The sequence below is a fragment of the Pteropus vampyrus genome, unplaced genomic scaffold, assembly GCF_000151845.1.
Source record: "Pteropus vampyrus isolate Shadow unplaced genomic scaffold, Pvam_2.0 Scaffold128, whole genome shotgun sequence".
NCBI lineage: Eukaryota > Metazoa > Chordata > Mammalia > Chiroptera > Pteropodidae > Pteropus > Pteropus vampyrus.
The window spans coordinates 141,033-152,054 of NW_011888909.1; positions in this window are offsets into that span (position 1 = coordinate 141,033).

The following is an 11,022-nucleotide window of genomic DNA, read 5'->3' on the forward strand; positions in this document are numbered from 1 at the left end:
ATTTTTTAATAATCTTTGTATTTGGCTCATTAATCTACATAGAAAAAAATGACAGCATTTATGTGGTGCTACGCACACACACGCACACACACACACGCACACACACACACGCACACATACACACATGGGATGTGGAAAAACAGCATGTTTATGAAACGACCATGAGTTGTGAATGAATGGAGGGAAATGTCATATTTCTGGTTGAGAGATTAAAGACTGTAAGAAGTGTATTATTTTCAAGTTAGTGTATACATTTAATATCCTGTAAATTAAAAGCGTCAAAGGCATTTTTAGTGGATTTTGTCAAAAGGAGAAATGTGGTAGATTATATTTTTGTTCCTTGTGAAGCATCCCACCTTTCTGACAAAGAACCATACATCCTGACCATTGCCATATGACATACCCGCCTTCTTGTCGGAGAAATTTACATTGGCCCTGGTCACGTGACTTGCTTTGGCCAAGGGCATGTGAGCAGATGAGACGTCTGCAAAAACCTAGCAGAAGCTTTAGGAGGCATTTTGAGTTCCTAAATACCCTCTTGCTGCTTTCCTTCTGCTGTGAGCATAGCATATACCTGATGGGGACTGTTTCTTCAATCTGGAACCTGGATGAGGAAGCTCACGGAACAGTGCCACAGTAGCCGCCATGCTGACATTTGCAGTTGTAAGCCACTGAGATGTGGAGTCTGCTTGTTATTGCAGTGCCATCGAGCAAAAGCTAACTAGTACAATAAACAAAAAGGCTAGACTATAAAATAATATTTTAAGAAAAGAAGAGCATTGGAAGTTATTAAACACATCAGACCCAATGTTTAAAACTCAAATTAGAGGCAATTCTTTAATAGAATATACTATATGCTAAAGCAAAGCACAAATAATGAGAAAAAGATAATTTAATTTATGGTGTTGAAGAATTGAGTAGCTTTTGGAGAAGCATTATGCACATATTTATGCCATATAGCAAGAAAAATCTGAAGGAAAACGTCTAAAATGAGTAATGGAGTATTTTATTCCGAACATCTTTTAACTTTTGTAATTGTTCTAGTACAATGCTTAGCGCATAGTAGATACTTGATAAATATTTATGGAATGACTAGTAAGCACTCAATAAATGTATTTCAGACAAGAAATGGAGTTTTTCTCCCTTAGGAAAAGGCTTAACTTTTTGAAGTATTTTATGTCCTCCCAGAAAGGACAATGAAAAGTTATTTCCTATGTACCTCCTATCCTTGCCTGGTATTTTCCAAGGAGCTCTAGAGGATTCTGTTTACTCAGAAAGTGGTGTCAAATCCAAAGTCACATTTAGTTTTAGTCTGAACATCATCCTAAGTATTTCATCCAGGCTGAGGAGCATCACAGACATGTTTCTCTTGGTTAGAGTCTCCGTACAATTGACTGCTATCCCCACACTCTTAGCATTTCAAGCAGAAAGGAATTTAATATAGGTGCGAGGGCTAGAGAAATGAGATTTAAGGGGCTTCCACTGTAGCTGTGATCTCTTAGAGGTCAAGCAACTGCTGTGGTCCCCAAGGTCAGGAAGCTTGGGGAGTGTGATGCTTGGAGTCCAGACATTGCACAAACCCCTGTCTCTTGGAGCCTGTGTGTTAGGTTGTTGAAGCTTCCTTTTGCCCTCCTTTTGTCTTGCAAATCTCAAGCTTCTGTGTTTCAATGACTGAACCTAAATTGCATACTGAACCTTTGTAGTAAGGAGGTCTTGGATATGTAGATTTTAGCTTTCTATCCTGTACACTGGGTGGGGGGGATCTAGAAATATAAAAGTTATTGCAAATGAAAATATATCAAGCACATCACAACACTACTAGTCTTCTCATTTTCCCTTCACTCTTGGCTCCCATGACAGTCCCAACACATGAGAGATGTATTTGTTTAGTAGTTGGATGAGCAGTGTCATAGCTATTGCAGCAAATGCCAGTTTTATGTTTTCTTATTGAGGGATAGGAGTACAGACAGGCGTTCTGAAGACACATAGGTATTTCAGACAAGCCACTTAAAATATTTCCCTTGTTTCCTAGGGCACACCAGCTTAAAGGATGCTCCATGGATGTGGGCAATAATCTCAGTGGGCTTTGATCTAAGCCATATACACTGTTTTAGTCAGTTAGGGCTGTGTAACAAAATACCACAAACTGGGTGACTTAAACAACAGAAAACTATTTTCTCACAGCTCTGGAAGTCTGAGGACAAGGTGTTGGCAAGATTGGTGTCTTCTGAGGCCAATCTCCTTGGCTTGCAGATAGCCACCTTGTCGCTGTGTCCTCGCATGGTCTTTTTTCACTGTGTGTTGTGTTCAAATTTCCTCTTCTCATAAAGACACCAGTCATATTGGATGAAACCCACCCTAATGACCTTATTTTATCTCTTTAAAGAACTTATCTCCAAATACAGTCTCATTCTGAGGTTACCAAGTTTAGAGATGTGAATTATTTTTTGTCGGGGTGGGTAGGAAGAGGACTCTCTTCAGCCCATAACACTCACCTGTGATATGGTGACCCACAGCTTTTCTATTCCACATGTTCCTGCTTCATCCACCTGGAGTCCTGCTGCTTCCATTGCTTTTGTCAGTATGGGCAGCAGTACTACCCTTCTCTGTAGTCCTCTGGTTACTCCCATAGACCTTAGGCCATGGAAGGTCTCCTTGGACCTTGGACTCAAGCCCTGCTGTGTTAACTGGGGCAAGTGGCTTTATCTTTCTGAACTTAGTTTTCTTCATTTGTGAAATGCAGATAAGAATGGCTATTCCAGAGGTATCTAAAATGAGAGCATGGGTAAAGAACCCAGTACCGTGCCTGGCATATAACAGGAGCCTATCACATGTTATGTATCTTCCTATTCTTTCCCTCGTGGGGATTTCTGAAGTTGTAGTTGTTCTTTCCCCTGTTTATGGACTAATCAGGGATGTTCTGGCATTTTTATGACCATAGCTTTCTAAGAACTCTGAGCAAGTCCCAAGGAACCAAGTCCGAGGACATTTGAAGGATAAATCTCAAGGGACGTGTATATCTCTAACATTTCTAGTCTTTATCATCTGTCTCTATCTTTTCCACTTCCATCTCTTTCCCTATCATCTCCACTGTATTAGTTCTAGATTGTTGCCACAACACAGCACCACAAATTTAGTGGTTTAAACAATGCAAATTTATTACCTTATAGTTCTTTAGGTCGAGAGTTTGATATGGGTCTCTTCAGACTAAAATCGAGGTATCAGCAAGTTGTGTTCCTTTCTGGAGGCTCTAAGGGAGAATCATTTCCTTGCTTATTTGGATTAGTGTCAGAATTCAGGAACTTGAGGCCTAAGGCTGTTCCCAGCTTCTAGAGGCTGCCTTGGCTCATAACCCCTTCTTCCATCTTCAGAACTAACAATGGCAGATCGAATCTTTCTCACTTAGAATCTCTCTGACTCAACCAGGAAAGCTCTTCACATTTAAGGACTCATGTGATTTCATTGGGCCTATCCAGATAATTTAGGGTAATCTCCCACCTCCAGGTCCATACTCTTAATCATATTTGCAAAGTCTCTTTTGCCATATACAGTAACAAATTCATATATTTGGGGGACATCTTTGGGAGGGGGCATTATTCTGCTTTCTGCATCCATTTTTATATTCTCCATCTGTGATGGTTAATTTTATGTGTCATCTTGGCTGGACTGCAGTGGCCAGATGTATGGTCAAACATTCTGGATGTTTCTGTGAGGGTGTTTCTGGATGAGAATCACATTTAAATTGGTGGACTTTGAAGAAAGTAGATTGTTTTTCCTAATGTGGTGGGCCTCATATAATCAGTTGAATGCCTAAATAGGACAAAAAGACTGATTCCTCTCTGACCAAGAGAGATTCTACAGCAGATGCCTTTGAACTTGAACGGCAGCATCAGCTCTTCCTGGGTGTCCAGCCTGCTGGCCCACACTGCAGATTTTGGACTTGCCACCTCCATAATCATGTGGGCCAATTTTATAAAATTAATCTTTCTCTATGAATACACATCCTATTGGTTCTGTTTTTCTGGAGAATCCTGACTACATACCATCTTAATCCTTTCCATCTACACCTTCAAACATCATAGAGCACTTTTTTATCTTTATACTCTTTATTTTTTAAAAATTAAATTTATTGGGGTGACATTGGTTAATAAAATTATATAGGTTTCATGTGCACAATTCTATAATACATCATCCGTGTTTTGCATTCTGTGTTCACCACACAAAGTCTAATCTAACTTTTATTGCTGTATATTTGACCCTATTTACACTTTTCTATCTCCCCTGACCCTTGCCCTCTGGTAACCACATAACTGTTGTCTGGGTCTATGAGTTCTTGATTTTTTGTTTGTCTTGTTCATTTGTTGCTTTCAGTTTTATATACCATATATGAGTAGAATCATATGGTTCTTGACTTTTTCTGTCTGACTTATTTTGCTTAGCATAATAATTTTAAAATCCTTCTATGTTGTCACATAGAGCACTTTTACTAGATGCCAGGCACTGACTAGTCTAAGCACGTTGCCTACATTAACCCCTTTTCTCTCTTCCTATCATATTGAATATATATATATATTTTTTATGGAATCTGGTGTTCCCGGCTGCCCAGTGCCATGTCAGCCTCTATACCAGGGCCAAACCTGGAAATTGCTGTCAGTCTCTAACCTCTGCCCCCAACACACTGCCACACTCCTGTGGCTCCTTAAAGTTTTGTCCTGTGTTCTTGCCTCTAAGACTCTCATCCTTGCTCCTGACCTCTCCCTCAGAGCTGAGGGAGACCACATATTTCCCTGCTTCCTCCTGGATCTTAAAGGCACTCAGAAGCCCAGAAGTCAAGGGCTCTCTAGCAGGGTTGGTTTGGGCAGACATGACATGTGAAGAGGAGGCCTCAGATGTCCTCTCAGATGAGCCAGGGGACATTCATCTTTTCTGGTGCAGGAACTTCAGTATATTTCATGGGGACCCAGGGACTTCCTTGGTAAACCCCATTTTCATAGGTAATTATTTGCCTTTTCTGCCCTTCCTCCATAGTATCTCCCATCTTACAGTAAGATAAAAACCTCCTCTTTCCTGGCAGACATTCCTGGCTCAGTCTGGGCTCCCACAGTCAACATGGAGTTGGATGGATGCATGTTCAAATCCTGACTCCACCTCTTCCTGTGGTCCTTATCTTCTCTGAGCCTTGATTTGCTCAACTGTGAACTCAAGATAATAATACTTATGCATCAGTGATAACACCTAATGTTGGACTAGACATACTTTCTGTAAATATTTTGGATATAGTGGTCATATTTAACCAAGGCCTTTGTATGTTAGAGCTCCATTCTCACTGGGGTTGCATGGCACCAGCCATCCTAGCCACTGGACTTTCCCATGGTCCACTACTAGAATGGTCAACTCTTGGCCCAGCAGAGCTCTTCTGGGGACCCTGTCTCAGTGCGGATTTGTCCTGCATGGACAACACTAGTGTTTAAACCTTGAATTGTACCCTTGAAGGGAGGTACTATCTACTCTCAGTTTACAGATGAGGGAAATGGGGGCACAGAGAGGTTGGAACACTGGCCCAAGACCACACAGGTAGTAGAAGAACAGGAGTCAAATTCAGGTAAGTTGACTCTAGAGCCAGTGCTGTTAACCATCTTTTCTCCAGCCTCAGGAGGAGGAACTCAATGGTATAGTCCCCGGTGATGTCTCTTAGGGCCACTCCATTGAGTGTTTAACTACCTTGAGCTTTATTTAGAGCAGGGATGATTCCAGGGTTCCTGAAGCTGGATCCTTGTTGTGTTTCTGATGTGCAGGACTCCCTGCCTCCCAGCTTCTCCCCACCCAGAGAAGCTAACAGATGTCTAGTCCTTTGCTCAGAAATCTTGAAGTCCAGAGTGTAAGATTTTTTTTCAGATACCTCTGACATTCTTAGCTCCTTCCTGGGAACCTGTGCAAACTTGGGGAGCAGGGGGCATGCCTCTCTGCTTTAGTGGGAGTGCGGCATCAATGCAGCACAACCTGCTGGGAGCTGTGCAGAAAGCCTTGAGGGGTTTTGCTCAGTTGCATCCACCTCTTCCAAGGCCCAGGAATTCTGCTCATCTCCTGAAGAAGATGATGTGTCAGCTAGGCCAGGCTGAGCAGAGGGGAGCTGAGTTCTACTCGGCTATTTTGTTAGGATGTTCTGTTTGGTGGTGGGGGTGGCTCTGATGTGGCCTGGGATGTGGCCTGTACTGTAAGCTGAGTGGCCTTGGTGAGGTTTTGAGCTGCTTTGGGTACTGGGAGGAGGTGGTGGCCCAGGCTGGGGTGAATGTGCTGTCTCCTGGGCAGTAGCTAAGATTGAGCACTGAGCTCAGGTTTTATACTGGCCTGGTCTTAGGCTCTGACTTCTGGCTGACTCTTTTTTGGGCTGTGCTAAGCATAGGGCTGGGGTCTGGAAGGCTCCACATTAAACTTCTTTAGCTGCTGGGATGGGCTGCTTGACAGGCCAGGCTGAGCTCTGGACTCTGTGCAGAGTATCCTGGGTGGTTCTGGCCTGGCAGGACTGGGTGGACTGGTCCTGTGTGTCTTCAGATGAGCTGGCCTCCTGGTTTAGTCTCTGGCTGGACTGGGCAGGGCTGTTGTGGTCTCTTCTGGGCAGTGGCTATGGGCATGGTTATTCTTTTTTTCCTTGCTTTCAGGGGCAGTGCCTGTGAAGGAGGCTCCCAGTGGCAAGAATGGAAGGTGAAGGTGAAGCCAGCTCTCCTCCACAAAGTTTATCAGCACGTTGGATGCACCTACTCTTTTTCTCCTTGGAGGCTTTCAAGAGGCTCCTTAGAGACTCTAGAGTTCATGGGAAAACTTGGCATGAGATGCAAGTTCTAGTCCTGGCTCTGCTGCCACAATGGGTGTGACCTTGGACAATTTCTTATACTGTTAGTTTTTTTTAAGTTCCACATATAAGTGAGATCATATGGTATTTGACTTTCTCTGTCTTATTCCAATTAGCATAATACCCTCAAGTTCCATTCATAATTATGGCTGAATAAGATTCTATTGTATGTGTATACCACATTTTCTTTAATTATTCATCTATTGATGGGCACTCAGGTTGCTTCCATGTCTTCGCTATTGTAAATTATACAGCACTGAACATGGAGGTTACAAATATTTTCAAGTTAGTGAGTTAGTTTCCTTCAGATAAATACCCAGAACTGGAATTGTTGAATGACATGGTAGTTCTAATTTTATTTTATGAGAAACCTCCATACTGTTTTCCATAGTGGCCGCACCCATTTATATTCCCACCAACACTGAACAAGGGTTCCCTTTTTTTCTCACCTCTCCAACACTTGTTATCTCTTATTTTAGTGATAGACATTCTAACAAGTGTGAGGTGGTAGCTTATTGTAGTTTTAATTTTCATTTCCCTGATTATTAGTGATATTGAGCAACTCTTCATGTGCCTGTTGGCCATCTGTATGTCTTTAGAAAAATGTCTGTTCATATCCTCTGCCCATTTAAACAATTAGATTGTCTTTTTTTTTTTTTTTGGTTACTATTGAGTTATACGAGTTCTTTATATGTTTTGGGTATTAACCCTTTGTCAGATAAATGACTTGCAAATGTTTTCTCTTATTTGGTAGGCTGACTTTTCATTTTGTTGATGGTTTTGCTGCGCAGAAGCTTTTTAGTTTGATATAGTCCCACTTGTTTATTTTTGCTTTTGTTGCCTTTGCTTTTGGTGTCAAATCCAAAAAAATCATCGCCCAGACCAATGTCAAGGAGCTTACTGCCTGTGTTTCCTTCCGCATTCTTCGTTTCTTCATGTGAAAAATGGAGTCAATAACTCCCAAGTAGTTTTTCTGCGGGACTGTGAGCATAAACAAGGTAACGGGTGTATGGATGTTTGGCCAATGGGTGGAAGTGCTATAGCTCTGTAATCCACTGAGATGCTAAGTTTTGCTAACCTCCCAGGCTGGACATAATTCTAGACAGAATCTGCATTGTTGAGGAAAGAAGGAGCATCAGAAGCAAGGATGGGGGTGTAGAAATGAAGCAAAAGTGGTGGAGAATGAGATTGGGTCCAGCAGGGAGGACCTTCCCTCTGGCTGAGGACTCTGGCCTTCACCCTGTGGCATGATCAATAGGTATTTCTAATTGTGCATCCCTATGGGTAAAAAAAAACCCAAAAACCAAAAAACAAAAACACTTTGAGCAGTCCCCCCAATATATGTATTTTTGTTATTTCTAAGTAATATACATGTATTTCTCAACATAAAACACCCCCAAAAGCAATAAGAAGACATAAAATAAATATAAATAGACCTTCTAGTATATTCTTCCCTTGAATGAAGGGATCATCTTGAGCTCTCGGGGTTGGATATGGGGAACCAGTGCTGTGGACAATGTTGAAGTTTCTAAAGCAAATAATGACAGGGTCAGACACGTGCTTTTAGATGGACTGTGCTGTCAGCAGTTGGAAGGCAGCTGTGCGGAGGGAGACCAGTGAGAAGAAGGGTGGTATTAAAATCACTGTGAAAGATTTGCATGTGGACTGTGCCTCTGGGAGGCAGCGGAGAGCTGGACTGAAGAATGATTTGAGGGACTGAGCAGATAAGGGGTGGCATGAGGGAGAGAGGTTCTTGGGCTGACCTGGTTCCTAGCTCAGGGTACTAAAAATTGAAGTATAAGCACTTGTGGCAGGGACCCCGCACCAGTGGCCTCAGCACCAGCAGGAAGTGGGAAAGAGTGACTGGGTACAGGACATGAGGGAAGGACAGGCCTGTGAAGAACTGGTCATGTTCAGATGCCTTTGCAACAATTCAATGTGGCCAAAGAAAACCTGTGGCGTTGAGCTGCAGATTTGTTGGGACGTGGAATCAAATGAGATTCAGGGTGACTATAGGACAGCAGATAGTGAGGAGATGGCCTGCGGAGGGAATGTAAGTTGAATGCTTAATCAGCATTGTCTTCTGACCCAGCTCACCCTGCGGAAGCGATCAAGGCACTCCTCTCCCATTATTCCTGCTCTCCACAGGTGCTGCTCCACTCTCTGTTCAGGATGATTAGCTTTTGTTCCCTCATCTCCCACTTTACAAGACACCAAGTAGTTAAAGCACAAGTGTTGCTGAGCTTTGATGTGATAGATGAAGGGATGTGCCCTCTCATTCTTCTTCTCCCTACCCCCTTACTCTTTCTGTCCCCCATTGGTTGGCTCTGGGAGGCCACAGGCTCCTCCAAGAGTCTCTCTGCCCAGGGCCCACCTCTGCCCCTCATCCCTGGATGACATCTTGTTATAGCTGCTGCCTCATCTTGCCAGGAAGGAAACTGGGGCTCAGGAAAGCTGAGCCACTCAGTTGGGAACTTGGAAGTACTGCTGAGAATGAAACGTGACTGTTACTATACCTACGACTGGTCTGGGACTGTCCCTGACACTGCTTGAGCCCCCATGCAGTGCAGCAGCCCACGACCCCTGAGAATCAGGGAAAAACAGGAGGAGACCACCCTCTCACTAAGAGAGGAGGAAGGACAGTGATGAACAGAGAAAGAGGTGAGCTGGGTGAGAGGCTGGGGCTTCTTCTGCAACCCGGCTTTGCCAGCCCGGCCATTTCATACTGGGTCAGACTTGCTAGGCCCTGGGAGGGCGCCTGACCCTGAGGGTGGAAACTGGTGGTCCTAGGCTATAACTTACTGTCTTAAAAAGCTTTTTGAAATAATTTCAAACTTATTGTTGCGATGATAGTATAATGACAGGATACAACAATAGTATAAAGACCAAAAGTTGCAACAGTAGTATAAAGACCAACTATAAACATTTTGTTGCATTTTGCTTTCAATATGTACATATTTTTTTCCTTAACCAACTAAGTCATAGACATTGTGTCCTTTACCCCTAAATATTTCAGTATGTATATCATAAAAATAAAGACATTCTCTATCAAAGTGCACTTATCCAATTCAAATTTAATACAGTATTATTATCTAATATACAGACATATTTAAATTTTGCCAGTTGTACCAAATTCTGTTCTTTCTGGCATTTTTTCCTTCACCCTCACCTGATCTAGTATTTAATCCAAGACCGTGTGCTACATTTGGTTGTCCTGTCTCTTTGCTTTAATCTGGAACAGTCACTCAGTCTCTTTGTCTTTCTTCATCTATATTTTTTTGAGGAGCACAAATCAGTTGTTTGGAAGGATGTCTCTCAGTTTGGATTTGTCTGATGTTTCCAAACATTTCAAACAGGTTATGCAGTTCTGGCAGGAGTAATTCATAACTGATGGCTCTTATGCTGGTAGTTTTTGAAAAATATTGAATTAGTTGTAAATAAAAACCTCAGAGTTTTTATATAGTGTCTCAATTTCTGGATCTTCTCACGAAAAAATAGCTGTTTTGGCCCCCTGGGCCTAGGATACTGCTAGAGCTGGTTGGTTGGTACCCTAGAAAGGGCAGGAGCATTAGGGTGCCAGCCCTTACCTAGCCTGCCCCCTCACCTGGGTGAGCTTACCTGGCCAGGTAGGCAGTAAGTGTGTAACTCCTATTGGATCTATCCCCTTCATTTTTTAGTTGAGACAACTGTAGTGGGCTATTGAGGGGCAGTGAGTCACTCACAGTCACACAGCCTGTCCTAGAGCCTTTTGGACCTAAGGCTGCCCTTAATGTGAGTGGGTTCTAATCTTACCAGATTTTATTTACATACCTATCTAAGAATAGGGCATTTGCTATCTGTGAGCTACTGTACCCTGCTGGTGTGTAATTATGGTAGGATGCAAGATATGAGCATTTATGGGCAATGTGGGCTATCTGGGCCCCTCTCCTGTGGTCTTCCCAGGAGGCTTCTCTCCCAGTCTACTCACTTTCTTGCTGTTTACCTCTCTGAGCACCAGGTGGCAGTGGTCCCCTATTAATGACCTTGAGAAGTCCAGAGGCTCAGAAGGCTGACACTGGCCCCAATCTGGGGCTGCCCAGATGACATGGGCCTGGACAATAGCCAGCCCTGTGATTTTATGGGCTTTTCAGTCTTTGATCCTTTCTTCTGGTGAGCTCTTCGCCCCCGCCCCC